This window comes from Lactuca saligna, chromosome 9 (genome assembly GCF_052625555.1).
Source record: "Lactuca saligna cultivar CGN05327 chromosome 9, ASM5262555v1, whole genome shotgun sequence".
Taxonomy (NCBI): domain Eukaryota; kingdom Viridiplantae; phylum Streptophyta; class Magnoliopsida; order Asterales; family Asteraceae; genus Lactuca; species Lactuca saligna.
The window spans coordinates 22,441,086-22,462,285 of record NC_136425.1 but is presented as its reverse complement, the minus strand read 5'-3'; the positions used below and the strand labels follow the sequence as shown (position 1 = coordinate 22,462,285).

At 33.4% G+C, this 21,200-nt stretch overlaps 1 non-coding gene across 1 annotated transcript; it reads left to right on the top strand.

The window, feature by feature from the left end:
* Window positions 1–8,072: 8,072 nt before the first annotated feature.
* TRNAD-GUC (transfer RNA aspartic acid (anticodon GUC)) lies at window positions 8,073–8,144 on the top strand. The gene has a single exon. It is a non-coding gene; the product is annotated as a tRNA-Asp (tRNA).
* The last annotated feature ends 13,056 nt before the right edge of the window (window positions 8,145–21,200 follow it).

Genomic DNA, 21,200 nt, shown 5'->3' with positions numbered 1-21,200 from the left:
CCAATAAAAAACGGTGTGTAAAAGTCAGTAAGGATTAATTTTAAGTCAATTTGGGTATGGGTCGGGTCAGATTCTAAGTTAACAACTAGTTTCCACTTTCCAAAACCAAAGGTAACTTTTTGGGCCTAGTCAATATAGACGGATCTCAACGACTGTATTAACAACTATTTTTTCTCTGAAAATTATCTTATAAATACCTCATACTTTATAAGCATTTTTCTACCCAAAACTCTATTTCTTTCTTGAAATGTTTAGCTATCTCTAAAATTCTTTCCTTTTTAGCAATCTTCAGTTCTCCCAGACAATCAAAATATATTGAGAGACGAAGGAAGTCACTTTTGATCCAAACACACAATTTGAGGAATGCAGCAAAGAAAAATCGTACTGCGTCTATTTGGAAAGAAATTGTGTTAAATTGCAAGAAAACCCAAACAGAAACTATAACCAAAGGAAAAAAATCGAAATTACATGTAAAAACTGTCGGACCAAACTAGTAGTATCTTGGATAGATTCAAAGATTGAACGGGTGTTAGCCCATATTGGTTGACCAAAATTAGGACCCTCCCAAACCAATTATATTTGTCTATTAGGCCGAAGGGTATGAGGGAGATTTGTATGTGTAAAGGTTCCCGCGGGGGGGGGGGGGGGGGGGGGGGGGGGGGGTCGTATCAGTAGAAATTTATTCCTACGTATAGCTAGAGATTTGAAAAACAATTATAAGTTTTTTCAATTGCAATGGGATGCTAGATGTAAACGTAGTCTTACTACGTTTCAAAAATACACAACAACCCTTAAACAATTGGCGTACGACATAACCACAGATGCTCTAGATGAATATTTGAAAATGTCTGCGAGGATCGGTTGAGAATGCACATATCTTTTTTGCGAGTATGTTATAGAGCTTTACGGTAACATATATTTGCGAAATCCAACTAGAAGTGATGTCGAACAACTATATGTCGTACATCAGGCTAAACATGGATTTCCAAGAATGCTAGGTAGCATAGGTTGTACACATTGGGTGTGGGAAATTTGTCCCAACACATGGCGAGGACAATTCAGACGAGGTGATTATGGCGTGTCTACTGTGATACTAGAAACAGTTGTTTCATAGGACCTCTGATTTTGACATGCATTTTTTAGTATGGCAGTGTCAAACAACGACCTAAATGTGCTTGGAACGTCTCCGTTATTTAACGATATTTTGCAGGGTAAAGCACCAAACATGTCATACGTTATAAATGGACATAAATACAGTTATAGATATTACCTTGTTGATGGGATAAATCCAAAGTACGCTACATTTGGCAAGTCATACACATATTCGGCAGATGAAAAACAAAAATTGTTCAAGTTAGCACATGAATCTTCAAGGAAGGATGTGGAGCGGACATTTAGAGTCCTCAAACAGAAGTGACACATAATCAAAAATCCAGCACGAGCATGAGAAAAAGGAAAAATTAATGAAGGTGATGAAAACGTGTATTATTTTACATAACATGATAATATAAGAAGAGGGTATGACTATTTGTATGTATACGTCGAACGATATGCTCAATCCACCTGCAGTAATACAAATCAGCAACTCAGCATACTTTACAAAGCTTTTGGAAATAAAAAATAGTGAAACACATCACAATCTACGTCAAGATTTAACTGAGCATATATGACAACGACAATTCGAAGACCACAACGATGAGGATTAGGACGCAGGATTAGGACGCGGACGATGAGGACAACGGTGCAAACTAGTAGTGTTTTTTCAATGTTTTTTTTATTAGTAAAATGTATGTGAATTTTAAAAATATTATTTTTATTTTTATTAATGTTTTATTATTAGTAAAATGTATGTTGAATTTTAAAAATATTATATTTATTTAACTGAATGTTTTTTATTTATAAAATATTTTTATATGTTTAATAATTGTGTTTTTTATTTAATATAATGTAAAAAAATTTAAAATAATAAAAAATAAATAATATAGAACGATAACGTTTCGAAATATTAGTGGGCTAATGAACATCTAATAGGATCATGTGGCACATAACATCACTTCTTTCCGTGAAACCATACCCCTTATAAACTTACAACAAAAATGCCTAAGGTCCGTATCTAGTTTAAAAGCTAGAAAACATTTAAGTGTATTTAAGTTCAGGCCCATTTGTGACTAGAAGTTTAGAACTAATAATAGTAAACAACTAGTACTATGAGTCTATGATTAATAATAATAATAGAAGTTTCATTTAAAAATATTATTTATTAACTTTATATAATAATAGTAAACAACTAGTACTATGAGTCTATGATTAATAATAATAGAAGTTTCATTTAAAAATATTATTTATTAACTTTATATAATAATAGTAAACAACTAGTACTATGAGTCTATGATTAATAATAATAGAAGTTTCATTTAAAAATATTATTTATTAACTTTATATCCTTCCATTTGAATTATAAACATTTCCTTATTAAATATCAAAATATCATATCCGTTCAATTTTAAATCTATATATCATATTTATTCTTATTAACGTTAAAAAATATCGTATTTATCCATTTTTTTAAAAATATTTTTAAAGTTTACAATCAAATTTTATATTTTAGAATCATGATAACTTAAAAAGAATAAATAGATTTATCACATTACCCCTAAATATTGGAACCTCTTTTTCACATGAAATGGATTGACCAAATTATATCTAACCCTTAGAACCTGATCACGTAATCTTGCAAGAACTTTAAGGAGTTCATCGCTTCCATAACTACAACAAGAAAACCAATCATAACAACACTCATGTAACTCTTGGTCAAATAGTTTGAAGTCAACAATCAATATCTGGTGTTGGTGTAATAATGACTGGAAGTGAGGGTGTACCTTATTTCATAAAAAAAAAAAAAAAAAAAGGAGTAAATTGCTGAAATCGTCACTATGGTTTGGTCAAAATTTTACGTTTGGTCTCTAACTTTTTTTTTGCACTCGGATCGTCCCTATGGTTTGATTTCGTTGCGTTTTTCATCCTGATCAAAATTGCACGTTTGGTCCCTAATTTTATATATGTAAGGGACGAAAAACGCAATAAAATCAAACCACAGGGATGATCTGAGTACAAAAGAAAAGTTAAGAATCAAACGCGAAATTTTGACCAAACTATAGGGACGATTTCAATAATTTACTAAAAAAAAAAATACAGGAGCGTTGTTGTAAAGGATCCAAGGATACAATAACATCAAATATAAAACCGATTACCTAAAAAGAACAGTAAGATATACAAATAAGCAAAGAAAAAACCAACCGCTGATGGCATCAAAATTGATTCATTTGGCTACCAACAACATAACAAATACCCAAATTGGAATCGAATTCAAATTCATTTATAAAATCTATTACCTAAATTAACGGGTAGGTTCAATTTTAGCCAAAAACAGACCAAATCTAACCCATACACATCTGACACCCCTATTAAAAACCGGTTCGAACCGGTTACATAGGGAACCGGAGACGATAGCGGTTCAATAATGACTGGTTTTATTATAATTTTTAGAACGGATGAAATTAGACGGTTTCTTCAAAAACCGTGTTGAACTGAGTTCGAATCCGTTTATTGGATTTGTATAGTAGAATTTCACCTAACCTGTTAAAAAAACAACAAATTTCCATAGAAAACTAAATATTTTCAAAATGTATATAACTTGAAGGTTGACAAATACCACCGCTAGATGTAGAAATTTTTTTGATTAAATCGGCGATCGAACCAATTAAACTAACTGTAGAACTGGAAACCAATATGAGACCAATATTTTCTTTATTTTCGTATTTTTTCTCTCTCTAAAATTTACATGAATATACTTAGGGATGAGCAAAAGGACCGAACCGGTTGGAACCGGCCCGAACCGGACCGAAACCGGGAACCGGCTTCGGCCAAAATCAAGAACCGAACCGGCCCGGCGGTTCTAACGGTTCCGGTTCTACCGGTTCCCGGTTCCTACCGGTTCTTGTCGTGTCTTCAAATGTTGGAATCGGTCCTTGAAAAATAGCATTATACGGTTCCGGTTTTTGCCGGTTCTACCGGTTCCGGTTATATCGGTTCCGGTTCCTACCGGTTTCCGGTTCCAATAATCCACAAAAATAACGTCCCGGTCCCGGCCCGACCGGTTCCATCGGGTTCCGGTTCCGGTGCCGGTTCCGGTTCCGGTACCGGTTCCGACCGGTTCCCCGGTCCATTTGCTCATCCCTAAATATACTCTTCATTTTTCTCTCTCTAAAATAAATGTGATGCAACACCTTGCTTTGTTTTCTAATTATATGTACTTGAAAAGAAGTACAATATATATTTTTTGTCTTGCTGAAAAGACCAAAACAAGAGTTTTTTTTTTGTTAAAAATCCAAAAAATTTCAAAATTGTAATTTTGTAAAAGATCAATTATCCCGTTCCGACATTAACGCTAATATATAAAAAGGAAAAGGTTAAAAAATGACTAATCAATTATTCTATTTGTCTATCTTTATTCACTCAACTTATTTTTTCTTACTTTTACACAATAAACTTTTCAAAAATAATTTTTAATCAACCAACTTATCCTTTCCACTTTTATTTTAGGTTATGGACTTTTCAAAATCGTATAATTTTAGTCATGTAAGAAGGTAATGGTTATAGCCTGTTAAATTAAAGAGACTAAAATGAGACGATTTTGGCTAGTTTATTACATAAAAATGAACAAAAATAAATTGAATGATTCCTAGCAAACGATTTTATAAAGTTTATTACGTGGACAAAAATAAAATCAATAGAAAAAGAATAGTTTTTTGGTTATTTTTACGGCGTGTTTAGCAAATGTAGCTGTTAGCTGGAAGTGGGTAGATGTTAGCTGGTAGCGTGTAGCAGGTAGCTGGTAACGAGAAACTGTAGCTTTTATTTGTTATACCAATGTTTGACAAAAAGCTGGAAGCTTTTGAAATATATAAAATTACATAAAAGGACAATTGATTTAAAATAAATAAATATATAAATATATTTTTGAGGGGTAATTATGGAAATTGATTTCAAAAGCTCGGAAGCGTTTTGTTAAACGCTACATAAAGTAGCTTATAGAATCGGAGCGTTTTATTAAAACTAAATGGCTAAACGCTCGTACTGCCAAACAAAGCTTTTTGTTTAAACTGGAGCGTTTTATCAAAAGCTAAAAGCTAGAAGCTCCCAAACGCTCCCAAAAACTCCGCGCCAAACACACCCTTAACCTCTTACCTATATACAATGCATTTTATAAGTTTTGGGAAGAGTAAATTACTGAAATCGTCTCTATGGTTTGATTAAAATTACATCCCTAATTTTTTTTTTTGTACTCGGATCATCTCTATGTTTTGATTTTGTTTCGTTTTTCATCCCTATGGTTTGGTCAAAATTGTACGTTTTGTCTCTAACTTTATGTATGTAAGAGATGAAAAACGCAACAAAATCAAACCACAGCGACGATCCGAGTGCAAAATAAAAAAAATAATAAAAATAAAAAAAATAAAAAATAAAAATAAAACTAGATACCAAACGTGCAATTTTGACCAAACCATAAAGACAATTTCAATAATTTACTATTTTGGGAAACATTTTAGCAAATATCACTACGCCAATAAGAAACGTAAACATTGACATATAGTTGACTCACTAATTTGTTATTAAAAAAATAGATAGTATTCACTAATAGAAATTTTACTAATTAAAAATTGAAGCAACGCCTCCAAGTTAAGTAGTTAGCATAATTAAATACATTATAAACTTTATACTTAGATTTATTAAATGTTAACTTAATAGTTTCATTCATTTTATGTTCTTCACGAACTAATAGGTATCGTAAATTATCACTCAGGCGGGAGGGAGTGATATCACTTCTAACATCTTGCAATATCTTTTGTTTGACTGTCATGTCATTTTTTTGTCTGCTATCTCTTTCATCTTGCAAATTCTGTGGCGCGCAATGGTTAGCGAGTTTCTTAGCCACTTCAATGGGAGTGGTGGAGACGAAGCAAGCGAGCTAGAGGCGAACTTGGCTAGTGAATCATTCCTTACGATCTTAAATTTTTTATAGAAAATTAAATAATGGAAGAATATAAAAAATAGGGTGCAAATATAAGAATCCAATGTCCAAATCTACAATTGGTACTTATAATCGAATTTGAAAGTACGATGTATATGATTTTAAATTGCAAGTCTTTATGAAAAAAAACACAAAGGTGGGAATTTATGTTTAACATAATTTACATATTCATCTTCAAGAATAAATTCATATTTCTTTAACAATTTGAACTAGTAAACAACACATGACTACACTGTTTTTGGAGTAATATGGGAAAATCGACAAACTTTAAAAGATATATGCCGAAAACGTATATCACAACGTGATCATTTCTATAAATTTTTTTTATCAATATATGAACAATTTCTATAAACATAATTTACAGCAAGGATTGCTTATGAAAATATTAAGGTAGTAGTAATCCAAGGATCAAAACTGTCAACCTTCCAAACTTATTTTGGTCAAAACTACAAAAACAAAGCAATCCAAGGATCAAAATTGTCAGCTTCCCAAACTTATTGTGGCCAAAACCTAAAGCATGTAAAGTTTACTATTTTACTATTCATAGGTTCTAGGGATGTGAATGAGAGCAAACGGAAAAGAGAGTACATTCCCCGCCCCCGCCCCCGAAATCCCCCCATTCTTCTACCCCGCCCCCATCCCCGAAATGTCCAACCTTCCTACCCGCACCCTTGCCCCCGAATCCCCCTTATTACCCCTGCCCCTGCCTCCGATTGATTTTGGGCTGCATTTTTTGAGATAAAAGAAGTTATGTTTGGGCTAAAAGAAACTATTTTTTGTTTTGTAACAAATAATTATTTATATCAAAATTTTACATGTTAAAAACAAAACATTATGACATCTTAAAAACATTATAATAACAACTTAAAAACATGTTTTGTTGAATTTTGAAAGCTCAAGATCATATTGTTGTATATTATATTTATATAATTAATATATGTATAATTTATTAACGAAGGCCCTATAAGGGTTTCGGGACAAAACTGCCCACCTCCGAAATTAAAATGAGGATTAACCTTGCTCCCACCATTTTCCACATCCCTATTTTTTTTTAATAAATACCCCTAAACAGGACCGGGCACCCGCGAGACTGTGGTCCAACGAAAGTTTTTGACATCCCTACTAAGCTCATTGAGATTTAATATATATATATATATATATATATATATATATATATATATATATATATATATATATATAATGATTTTATATTGAGCATATAATAAAACAGGCATCAAAGAATTTTGTGCATCTATCTAGACATGTGAGTTTATCGTATCTAGAGTCAAGTTGGATGTGATATGTTTTATAATGATTTTATTTGTTACTAGTTGTGAGATCCATATTTTACATGAGTTAATTTAAAAAGGAAAGTTAAATATATATATCAAAATATTTGAGAACTTTGAATTTATAAGAAAATAAGAAAAATAATGATTTATTATAATGGAAACATGTTTTAAATTTAAACAAACAATTTTAATAAAGAAAAAAATTAATGAACTTTAATTTGAGGAATTTTGAAATTAAAAGATAAGTTTATTAGTGAAATTAATATATAGTTATCACTATATTAATTATAATTATTACATTAAAATGTTATATGGAATTTAATAAAATAAAAAACTCATACAATGACGTATAGAAAAAAAAAATCAAAATAACCAAAAAATAATATTTTGCAAATTGAATGAGAATGTGATAGATGAAAAAAAAAAAAAAAAAAAAAAAAAAAAAAAAAAAAAAAAAAAAAAACCCTTTATTTATTAAAGAAGATTTTAACCACAAAATAATTTAATATAACCCACGAATAAATAATCAATAAATAGAGTACATGCAACATTTAGTTTCGAAATAAAATTATGGCCAAGTATGATTTACTTTTCTATTGCTCCTTTTGATGCTATTTTATCAAGTGTAGATTATTTCCATCAGAATCATCTTTAGTTTATTTTGGTTGTCTACAAAGAAGAAAACACAAGTCGTTGTAGTATAGTGGTAAGTATTCCCGCCTGTCACGCGGGTGACCCGGGTTCGATCCCCGGCAACGGCGTATTATTTTTCACTTCTATTTCTCACCTTTTTCTACCAGTCGTTTCAGCGTTTCTCTTGATTTCATCTGATTTTTGTGGGTTATCATACAAACATGACATGACATATTATCATTATTATTTCAAGGATTTTTATAAAAACAAATTTCTAAATGATTTCATATATTATTGTGTCTGCCGTTTATTGTAAGAGTTATTTTGGAGAGAATAATCTAGGATTCAAGATATTCCATGCTAGTCAACCTCACGATGTTGAGATTACAGAAAAGAAAACTGAAGATTTCACTAATCCTTGTCGTTTATCTTGTATGTGATACTGATATGTATTGTATCCACATTTGAAAAGCAGGTAGACGTAGACGTGAGTAATAAGGACAAAGGAACATAGCTACAAGTTTTTATCGATAGAGATAAGATATTTTGAATTAGTATATTCCTGTCATATTATATGGTCTTGATTTGTTTAGATATGTAAGCATTATTTTCGATTATATAAATCTTAATTATAGGAAAATTCTTTGTTACAATATCTATGTTTACATACGAATAATATCTTTTATAATTTAAACATTAGTAAATCTCACACCAGCCAACTTTGTTATAAATTATAATCCAGAGAAAATGTTGGGCCCACACAATAATCAGCAAACCATCATGCAACCAAAAATTTGTTTTTGGATGTAACACAAAGAGGTTTGAGAGTTAGGCCAGCACACTCTCGTTTTGATTTTGTGTACGTACATTCAATAAAAAATTTTGATTTAAATTTTAGTTAGGCCCATTCAGTGTAATAATATTTGGGCCCATGGCCTGTTGTATTTTGTACATATATGCTTATTTATTAAAAATTACGTTGGGGGACACTTTTGACTACGCTTTTTTTCCCCCTTGATTTTACTTCTCAAATATTTAATTGTGGTCCAAAATAGTCTTCTAACAGCCTATTTCAATTTCTAGGCTATTACCTTTTCCTAAATTCACTACTAGTGACGCTGCCCTTTAACTTAAAGAGGATACATTATACATACCTTTAGTTTCTGGTGGGGTGATATTACTCTTTTCGGCTATAGCTAGTTTCAAATTCACTCATGAAACTTACAACATCATGAACAGCAACTTTGCTGTTCAATTTGTAGTAATCACTATCTACATTTTGAGTTTTTTATGTAGGAACTTTAATTTTCAAATTTGTAATCCAAATTGGCTATTTTGATTTTCTATGGACAAAGACATAGTGATGTTAGCACTTAGCTGTGTAGGTTGTTCTGTCCTAAAGATATGCACCTGTACTTGCTAATGAGAATTGGTTTATAGCATGTGGTCAATTGTAAGAAGCTAAATTAGATGACATCACTTACCAGAACAATAATAAAGCAAATATTTGTGTCAGAGTATATATTAAAGTAACAATGTATTTTAGATGTTAGATTTGCTTTAAATGTTAACATCCATGTAAATGTTGTTTTATGCCCCATTTCTTGGTTAGAATAACTTAGGAAAATACATTTTGTACATTGTTTCCTATACTATAAATCAGACTGAGTCGATGGAACAAAAGTTGCAATTTTTTTTTATTTCATCGAAAAAATGGAACAATTTATCTTGACAGTTAATCTGATTTGGGAATGTTAATGTTAGAAATTGGTATGAGACATACATGCCCAACATGTCATGTAGGAAACATGAATCTGTGAAAGAGATTTAATTGGATTAAAAAGCTCTTGTTATGTACTCATCTCTCCTTTATGATGAATAAAGGCAAGATTTTGGTTGGATTTATTAAAGTTAAACTCAAGTAAAAGGGTCCTTCACATAAAGCAAAAGGAAGAAAAAGTGTTTCCTCCATGGATGTATCAAGAAAAACATAATGGGAAGGTAGCTCTCGCTTTATTTTTATCATTTTTTTTTAATAAGAAAATGTATTTTATCATGGTATTATCTCAATACACTCGTTTTTCTAGGGTTTCATCATCTCACAACGTCTATGGCATTTGTCTTTGACTCGGGTCAAACCATGTAGCTTAACATCACCTTTAGCTGTCCCTACCAATCAAGTCCCGGTCTGATAGTGTGCACAAAATAAGGAAGGTGATGCTAGACTCGAGTTATCAGATCTTATTTATAGATGTTTACCTTCTTACTGAACTGACAAACCTAATCAACTACTAAGACAAACATATCACTACTGTGAGGACAAACATACAAGTTGTTAAATCAAGTAAGACCACATACAAAGTTAAAATAAAAGACATTCTCTCCTAACAAGACTAGTTTGTCATCTCTTGTAGTATCCCATCTATGGAATCACAAAGGACAATTTTGTCTTTCTAGATAAATGGTTGCTATACTTCATCACATTGTATGCTAGCTAGTGCTATAGAGGATATGGAAAGTTATTAATTGTCAAGTATGGGCAAATACTTGTGAGAGCACAAGATGTTGGAATTATTAAAAAAAGCATCAATGGAAAATATTGAAACATGATCATTGTTTAGATTTTTTTTTGTTTTTTGTTTTTTTTTTTATCTTTTTTTTTATAACATTAATATTTGATATTTGACTGATCAAGTCCTTAGAGTTGGTGCTTACTTTCAAATAAACTTATTAATTTAAGACGAAATTCTTTCTTTTGGAAGAATTAATAGTATCCAACCAAATGAAACTTAAATCAAGACGGTAAAGTGACTTAAACCAAACTTTGGATAGTTGACTCATTCTTTGTTGCCTTGTAGAACAACTTGCCATCGAGAATTTGCGACATAATAAAACTGTTCAAAAAGGTTGAACAATCGAATAATATTTACATGTTAAATCAAACATTTTAATAATTATATAAGAGGCTAAACTAAATTTCTCTTTTGTTGTTTGATGAAATGTGGAAACCTACATAACCGACGTTTCCAGAAATAGACATCTATTCTAGCATGGTTGGGCAACCCACATGCCATGTTTTGCCCCGAAAACAACGGTACTCACGATTCACGAAGTGCTAGGAATAGTGTAATTAGGGCCCATCCAATTATACTTGTTTATATCGTGAGAAATAATGAATGAGTATAATTTATTAACGAGGATTTTATAATTTACATATGAAGGATGAAAATGTTTGAGCAATCAATCACATGCTATTTAATGCAGGAAACTTGTATATATATAAATTGTTTCACCTAAAATTACATTATGGTTTATAATATACCAAAACATAAAAACACTCGGGGAGAAAATATATCATGTTTTTATCATGCATGAAGGGATAATCATAGTGAATTACCAATAGTGTGTTAGTAGGAGAGGGGTGTGTTTGATATTATAACAATTATGTATGATTTATGACAAGTTATAAATGCTATTATTAGATGTGATAGGAAACTTATAAGGAACATATATAGTCGAAGATTGTGATTTGTTAATCTAATTTTTAGAGTGTTATATTGGTTGAACCCTTCGGTATGATACGATAAGATTAAGGCCCCGTTTGATACGCATCTTTCCAGGTCCAAACAGATCTTTCTGGCTGAATGGACCGGAAAGACTGTTTGATTTGCACAAAAGAATGGGTATTTCCCGGTAAGATATGTCTTTCCCAGAAAGTCCCAAAATCATATCTTTCTAGCTGAATGGGATAGACAGACAATTATACACCAAACCCCATCTCTTTCTTTCTTTATTGGATTATTAGTTTTTTTTAAATAACTTTTTTTAAATAACCTTTTTATAGAATTATTACTTTTTTTCATCATTCAATACAGTCAATCAGATGTACAATCAAACAACATGATTTCTTTCCCAGTCAGAAAACTTTTCCAAACAACACTTTCCCAGACAGAAACTATCAAACGAGACCTAAGTGTATGGCCTTATTTTGATAATATTTATAGTGGATCAAGTTCCGACTTTGTAGATCAAGAAACCAATATTAAATCCATATGAAAATGATGAAATCAAGAGGACAACACATTGGCCATTAAAAGTTGATGAAAACCTTATAGAAACAAAACTCATACATTGTTAGAGGCAGTGACATATTGCCAAGGGCGGAACACGAGTATCACAATTAAAGGGGTCCAAACTAAAATTTCACAACAAAACAATACATAAAAGTTCATTTTGGTTTAAAATTTTGAGATATCAAATTTTTAAATAAGACTGTAATATGAAATATTTCACAATGTTAGGAAATAAAGCGGAAAACAAGCAAAACCAAAACACACAAGATATTGTATTCGTGTGGTTTGGTCAAGGTGAGCTACGTCCATAGACATGAAGGGAGTATTCTTTATTTTAAAGTTCTCAAAAGAGGTTACATGTAAGACCTCTTTTCTAGAATGGATCGGTTTAGGGAATTAAGGAAATAAAAGCACAGTTTTTGGGGAAAATCAGGTGTCATGATGTGACCATAGGGTGGTCTTGATGTGAAAAGTTAAATGGGAAGCATGTATCCGAAGGCATATTAAGATGTGACATGAGTATGGTCATGTCGTGAGGAGGGCTACAACCTAATACCATAATATTTTAGGGTTTCCTTTGTGTTTAAACCTCATTAACACGGATTTAGGGTTCATTATCAACCTCCATCACTCTCAAACCTCAAAAATCCTAGCCTTACTCCATCTTGGTGGTTCTTGGTTCATTTTGGTGGCTTTGATGCTCTTTGAAGGAAGTAAAAGGAGATTTGGTGCAAAGATCAAGCAAGCAACAACTTCTCTTCCTGGATATCAACTTCTTCTGGACCATTTGTAAGGATTCAACCTTCCATCTTTATGGTTTATTCTCTTAGATCTAAGTAGTTTTAGTCCTTTTTGGTACATGGCATTAATTTGAGTAAATGGATGGAATAAAGTTGGCAACTTTATGGTCCTCCTGAGTCCCTAGAGCATCATTTCTTTTGGATCTAAGAATTAGATATAGTTTGTAAGCCTTACATGAGAATTGAAACATCTCAAAAATACGGACCAAAATTTTCGTTTTAAAATCATTTAAGAAAATCATAATTCATCAAACATCACAATAAAGATCATAAGTTATGTATCTCAAATCATCATTACAAAATACTGTATTAAAATCATGTCTCAAAATATCAGAGTCTAAATATCCTAAGTTGAACGAATGGTGTATGTACTGCAATCATCCCGAACTCTTCCCTTTGTTACCGGAAGTACCTGAAACCAAAACTGAAAACTGTAAGCACGAAGCTTAGTGAGTCTCCCCAAACTACCCCATACTATACACATAACATATAACATGCAACTAGGAGATACGGGCATCCCCCACAGTCAAAGAGATACGGGTCCCCGCCCACACTCGGCTAAATACGAGATACGGGCCTTACCCACACTCAGCTATCTTAGAAATACAGGCCTCGCCCACACTATGCTAACTAGGAGATACGGGCCTCACACACACTCAACTGGCTAAGAGGTACGAGTCTCGCCCACACTCTGTTATTCAAGAGATACGGGGCCCCGCACACACCCCGCTAACTAAACACACATATAAGTATCACGCAGACAACACGTATAACTATAATCTACCAATTCATAAACATACTCAGATAATACTAAGATGCGAGCCCAACCTACACTTAGCTACCAATCACAAACAAGTCTAAGATATGGGTCCAGCTCACGCTTAGCTACTAAACATAAATCATTTTAAGATTCGAGCCCAACCCACACTTAGGTACTCTACATTGGCCAAAATTGGTGCCTTCGAACTGTTCCTACTAAAGGAAACTAACCTCATATGCTAACTGTGAAATCTCGTGTAAGGAATCTCCGACTACTGCTCTAACGACTCCCCGACTATCATTATCACAATAACCACTTAGTCAAAAACTGAGAATCCTTCTAAGGGTAAAATGATCGTTTTACCCCAAGTCAAAGTCAACATTCTAGTCAAAGTCAACATTCTGGGTTGACCCAAATCGCTGAGTTGACCTATCAAATCGCCGAGTTCTATAACTCAAAAATCCTGAAATCATGATCCAACTCGCCGAGTCAGCCCCCTGGCTCACTGAGTTCCTTGGCTACTCATAGTCGCGATTTAGGGACCCAGGTCATCACTTTCCTAGGTGGACCCATTACCTTTTCAGATTTATCATTATTTACTAATTTTCCATAGGATACTGATGATGGATTGGAACTTATTTTGGGCAACCATTGGTAATTAGGTTTTCTAACAGTCCCCGATGGTTTTGAAATAGGATTTTTATCAGTTTTCCTTGAGCACTTGGGCTTTCTACCTGAATTGGTTGAAGACCCATAACTGCTCCTTGATGAAACCGATCTTGGCTTAGCCATGTTCGGTTTGGCAAACTGTTTGGGACTTTGTTATGAAAGACCTTTTTATTCTTTTGAAAAACTGCCCGTTTTCTACTACGATCGTCCTTCCAATCATCATTCCGAGAACGAGTTCTAGAGGACTTTCTAGTTAAAGACCTTCCTATAAATTCGTTCTCTCCCCTTGGTGACATATAATGCACAAACATTCTATTAGGACAATTCCTAGCTATATGACCACCAATACCACAATTGAAACAAATATATTTGTTATTATTAAAACCTGTAGTGCTCTTTTCAGATTTGCTTTCCATACCGACACCCTTGCTTTTCTTACATGAACAAGAACAAGAAGTAGGTTGTGAGATAAGTGAGGGTGTACCAGATGGAGAAACTTGTGGAAATGGTGGATTTTCATTAGTATCATTACAAACATCAGAATTATCAAACATCTCATCAAATACTTTAAAAACATTCAAACTAGTATCAGAAGGTGCGGAAAAATCACAAAAAAAAAAAAAAAAAAAAAAAAAACATTGTCACTTTCAACATCAGAAAAATTAAAGTCTTTATTTAGAACTAAAACTTTAGGTTCAGACTCAGTTTTATTTTCAGAAACAGATCCTTCAACTTCGTGCTTTGACTGATTCATGGATTGATCTGCAGGAGAAGTAGAAATGTTAGTACTTTCAACATTAATAAATCATCCCGAAACAAAACCAGATGGCTTGCCATAAACCATGAATGGTTCATTGGCAATCTCCTCCTTGGACAAAGGTTGAAACTAATATGAATGGTTGAAAAAAGGAGGCACTTTATCATACCCTAGACCCTTTGACTGATTATGTTTAAATTGCATGCAGTGGTCTATCATGTTGGCAACTACCTCACTTGATACATCAAATTTTCTAAAATCAAAATCAGTAGTTTCAAATTTTCCCTTTAATGTTTCAAGTTCAGTAATTAACTCAGCGTTCTATCTCTTTATGTAGTCATAATTTTCACATTTATTACTGTAGTCTTCCTGAAATCTTCTAAAGTCCTTTATTTTAGTTTCTAACTAGGCCTTAAGGGGTTTTTGTCCTTTTCTAAGTTGATAACCCTCATATCTAAGGTCCTCTACTTCTCTATGTAGTGTTTCTATTTCTTCATGAAGAATTTTAACATAATCAATACAAGCTTGAGAGCAGGAAGGCAGACTTACCTCATTTTTCTTCAGTTCAGAAGCAGAAGATACCATCAGCGCAAACTGTAGCTCCATCACTTGATCTTCAGCTGCAACACTCTCTGCGGAAGCTTCACCACCAACTTGAGCCAAATGAGCATTTTCAGGTCTTGATATATTCAGGGCCTGAATCTGATCCTCCCAGTCAAATGACTGAGCAACCATAGCCTTCTCACTATTGACCTGAGCACTGCCCTGATTGTTTCCTACTGCAACCATTGTCCGGTCATTGCTTAATCTTCTATCCGGCTTCGGGCACTCACGAGTAAAATGACCTGGCTCGTGGCAGTTGAAACAACGCATCTTTCCTTTGTTGAAACCTACCTTTTTATCATCACTCATCCCCCAGTTATTCTTCCATGTCTTCTTCGCAAACTGCTTTGCCCTGAAAACTGCCATGGCAATTTGCCATGTAATATCCATTTCTTCTACGTCTTCAGGATAAATCTGATCAAGATCAGCAAATGACAATTATGGCGGAAGGTCTCCAACTATAAGAGAATTGTAGCAGTTAACAAGTCCTGTAGCGAGAGCAAGCTTTTCATCACACTCCTTGGCGTTTGAGGAAGAAGCCACATTAGAGGGAGAAGCAGCTTGAGTAGAAACAAATGATTGGCTCTGAGAGAAAGGCATGGATGATGCAGTGGGAAGTGAAGTAGCTGATGGAGTGGAAAAGGATTGAATCTGAGCTTGCTGAGCAGCAAAAGGCTAACCTGTAGGGGAAAAGGTGAGAGATGAAAGAGCATTGTTAGAAGAGATCCCAAGGTTTGCAGCTGAGTATGAATTCACATGATTTATCACCCGCTGTTTATCATCAATATCACAGGCCTTGATGACTGCTATCATTTCAGCAAGAGTAAGGCAACTCAGATCTTTGGTCTTCTTGATAACAGCCATATTATGTCCCATGACTTTGGGAGAGCTTTTAGTAGCTTTTTATTTATTTCAGACTTTGTGAAAAAGATCTCAGCTACAGTAATCTCAGTGGTGAGAGTTGTGAATCGCTGCAGCTGTGTCTCCAGGGTTTCTCCAGGAATGTAGTTGAACATGTTAAACCTTTGTCGCAACATATCCTGGCGGCTCTCCTTCATATCTTCATTCCCTTCATATACCTCGATTAGGGCTTCCCACAAAGCCTTTGCTGAAGTATACTCTCTAAAACTTTGAGCAATATCTGGAGACAGGGCCATGGTTAGAGTGGCCAAAGCTCGTTCCTGCTCCTCAACCTTCTTAAAATCTTCATCAGTGTAGTTCTCAATAGCTGTGTCAGTGACTTGTCCTGCAACAGTGATGGTTATTCTGATGGGATTCTTAATGATGCTTCTCAAAATCTTGAAGTCCTTCATTTTAATGTATTTCTCTATCCTGTATTTCCATTCAGGAAAACCTTCAGTAGACAGCAATCTTGGAATGCGTGTGGTTGTGCCCATGACAGAGTCCAGCTCATAGTGATGTGTTTGGCTTTGTGAATCCATTGATTATTAATTTTAAAAACACATATTTTATTTTATTTTTAAATTTTGAGTTCCCAGTAAACACAATGGTTTACGTTCAAAGGTGGTTTGCGGCCGTAAACTTGGTTTACGGTCGTGAGTTTATGGTTGAGACTTTGCGGTCCACAAGATTACGGTTTTGGAATCTAGGTTTGAGGTTATTGAAGATACTTGATGTACGGTCTACGAGCTGAGTTTACGGTCCAAGAAGGATCTTGATCGTGCGACCGTAAACTCTTGGCCATAAGCTCCCAGAAGTTCAAGAAATCAGTTTTGTTTTGTTTTTTTTTTTTTTGTTTTTTTAACTTGATTCTCTTTTGTAGTAAACACCAACTCCAATCTCAAACAGTGAGGAATATGGCCAAAAGCTCGATTGTAAGATACCTTGACACTGGTTTTGCTCTGATACCAATTGTAAGGTCCTGAAACGGATCTTACCAGTGATCAAGCAAACAAAACAATCAACAATAATAAGAATGAAGTAGAAACAGAAATCAGAACAAGCTTGCACACGCTTCTATTAACGAAAAACGCATGGTACAACTTGTTTACAGCAACCGTGAACTCTATGGCATCAACAACCATTAAATGACCTACATAACCTCTATATATAGTGACCTGGGCCGACTCTGGGTTTACGGCTGTAAACAGCTTACAGCTGTAAACTCATACCATGGCCGTAAACTATAAACATAGCTACCAAAACTGCATATATACCCAAAAGAACCTATTACATCGAAAACCTAGATCAAACCATTAATTAGACCCTTCAAGGATCCGTTCTAGGTTTTTGAGGTTGGAGCCTGAACAAAAATTGCGTCATGAGCATAAAACAAGTGCAATAGAACTAGGCCCCTATTGGGGATTTGCACACCTTCGAATATGCCTTTGCAGCATCTAAAGCAACGTTTAATATTTCCAGTGCAATGAGAAACAAGAATTGGGACAATGGATCTCCTTGTCTGACGCTTTTTGAAATTGTAAACTCACTAATGGGCGAACCATTGATGATGACGGATGCTCTAGAAGACTGCAAAGAGCCTCAAATCCAACATCTCCATAAGCTACCAAATCTCATCTGGGAAAGAGTAGAATGATTATTGATTCTTACATGAAAATTAATAAATCCTCACATTTTAATTGACCCGTGGAATGAAAAAGTGTAAAGATTATTACATGAAAATTAATAAATTTGTATAAAAATAATTTATTTTATTTATTGAAGGTTTTGACCAAGAATGATTATTGATTCTCTTTGCATTTCAAAAAAAAAATTAAATCCTCCCATTATTTGTCACTTTTCGAATTCAAAGCATTACGATCTCCAGTTCTCAGTTCTCACCAATCTTTCACAAATTTAATTTCCAGATGTACCTATCAATGAGCAAACCTATTTACAGTGGTGATATAGGCGCATGCATTGGTCACTTTTCTTGGCTTTTATTTTTCTTTTTTAATTGTTATACTTTAAGGAGATATGATTAAAGTTAGTCTCCAGATCTTTTCAAGTGGTTTATATGGTTTTGATGGTTCTCAGTCCTTTGAAACGGTTGCCTCCTGGTGGTGCACTATTATTACACTGAATCCGATTTTAATTGTTATCTTATAACTTTAATTAGTTTTTTTAAGCTTTTATAATTATTATAATTCTTATGTTGGAACTTATAATACGTATTAAAATATATTTTTGGTATAAATTTGCTGTATAATTATACAATATACATTTGAAATTTTGAATATTATACTGATAAATATCTATCTAGATTTAAGAAAACATAGACATGATCATCTGAAGTGGGACCCTTTTGAGGGGTCAATGAGTCTTTATTCTATTTGTCAGGATATTACTCCACAGACCACAGTTGCTCTCAAACCCTGATTTCAAGGGATGGTACTGCTCATTGTCTTTGTATTCAAGTGGTTAAAAAGTAAACCCAAATGGTTTTTGTTTTCTCATTTATTTATTTACAAATAAAATACACATATTAAGAGGACGATGACCCTTCACTGCAAAAGAAATCTTTAATACGCAATTAACCTTTTTTTTTTTTTTTAATAGGAGTACATATTTTACTGTAGGTTAGAGTTTATTGTCAAATTATTTTAATTAAAATAATATTTTATTATATAAAATTGATAAATTATGCAATTAAAATTAGTAAAATGATAAATGAAGAAGCTATTACCGTTGATCAAATCTTGAAGTTAGTATGCAGTTAATTTGGTTATACCACGAGTCCACGATGAAGATGTCATTGCTAAGAAACAAATAGAAGTGCTCTTTCAAAAAGGCAAAAAGGTAAAAAGGCTTTTCTTTTGGTTACTCACTTAGCACAAAAGATAAGCTTTTCTTTTAGACCGGTGGGTGTAATACCACACTCACAACACCAATGCCATGTCACATCAAATCAGCATCCACATTGTGCGGTACAAGACGCACCGACCGGTCTTAAGATAAACGTTTTAACTTCTTTTATCAAGAAAATATAACGAACATCGTAATTTAACGTCCGTGATTTAATAATGTAACGTTTTTCTTCCTAAAAATACATTCATAACGGTTCGCCTTATGTATGTATTCATGAGTGACAATTTATTTTATATATAAAGACGGCGTTGAAGACATGACGAACAACCAATACAATACAAACCATGTATCTCTAATGATGTCAATGGAAATGAAAATGGTGATTTACTATATATCATAGAGAATTTCCAAATATGCATATAAATGTATGTTGATCAATATTATTGGTTGTTTTAAATTGTTTTTTTATTTAGTTTTATAGGAGATAAAAAAAGAATTTAATAAGATCTCAACACTCTGGCATTTCATGCAATTTCAGTAAATAACACTTTACAAATTCTTGATTTTGCACGAAAAGACGAACAAATAGCTTACAAGGATTTGGCCGTCCGAAATGCTTAGCGTGAACGCGTTCTGTTAAAAATAGTCATTATATTTATTGCAAGGTTAACATTGAGAGGTTTTCTTTAATTTGGATTGATTGTGTAAAAATTTGAAAAGAGGGTTATGAGAGATTGGTGAGTAATTTGTGGTGCAGGGAGTGTTGTCTTAGGTTTCTTAAATTATAGGGACCGCGATTTGTTTCCTTCGTTCTTATAAGACACGCGAGCTTTTAGATATCGGGTTTAGTTCGGGTTAAATCCGAACTTAGTCCGAAATTTACACCCGAAGTATTGAATGTTGCAGTTGTTTGTTGGAGGGGGCAAATCACATTCGACACTCGAATTTTCTTTCATTTTTTCTCTCATCTTCACAGTTTAGGGTTTCTTTCGAGATTATGGTTCTTCTGGTATTGTTCATCTTGTTCTGTAAATTTGCGATGATTCTTTAGTTTTATGTTCTTGTTTGAGAGAGTGATTTTGTAGGTGAGGTTTCAGTTATAAGTTCCTAAAAACCAACTGGAACTTATTGAATCAATAAAAGATCTATTGATGTTGTGACTTATTTTATGTTTTTGACATGTTATCAAAGCAAGTTTAATTCCTATGATTGTTCTTAGTTGATTCGTGTTTTTTCCGTTTTCACTAGAGTTAGGGTTTTGTTAGGTCAGATTCCCCTCTTAATCATTTCCCTTGGCGTCTGAGTTTGTTTCACTGGTCCTTGTTGTTGATCTGTTTGTGGATTCATGTTTTTTTTATTGCCAATCATTTGTCGATCTGGTTGTTCGTGTTTTTGGTGTTGATCTTCTGTCAATCTGGTTGATCGTGGCTTCTTGACTTCATCTTATACATCATAGATCTTGAGAGTAAACATTAGATTTAACTCATTGTTATTTCAAACGGTCAATGTCACGGTCGAAAACGGTGCAATCTTAGTGGTTTGGTGTGTGTCTGGCATTTAAATGGTGTGTCTTCCTTAGTGTTAGATTCCATATATTATGATAGATCTAATGGTAAACGGCAATGCTGCTTATTGAGCGTTTGTTTGGTGGATTATGTAAGTGTTCGCATGCTTGTTCTTTATTTTTTTAGGTTGTTTGTCTTGGGCACTTCTGTGTTTTTTTTTTGTTTTGTTTGTTGCTTGTGTGATTTGTA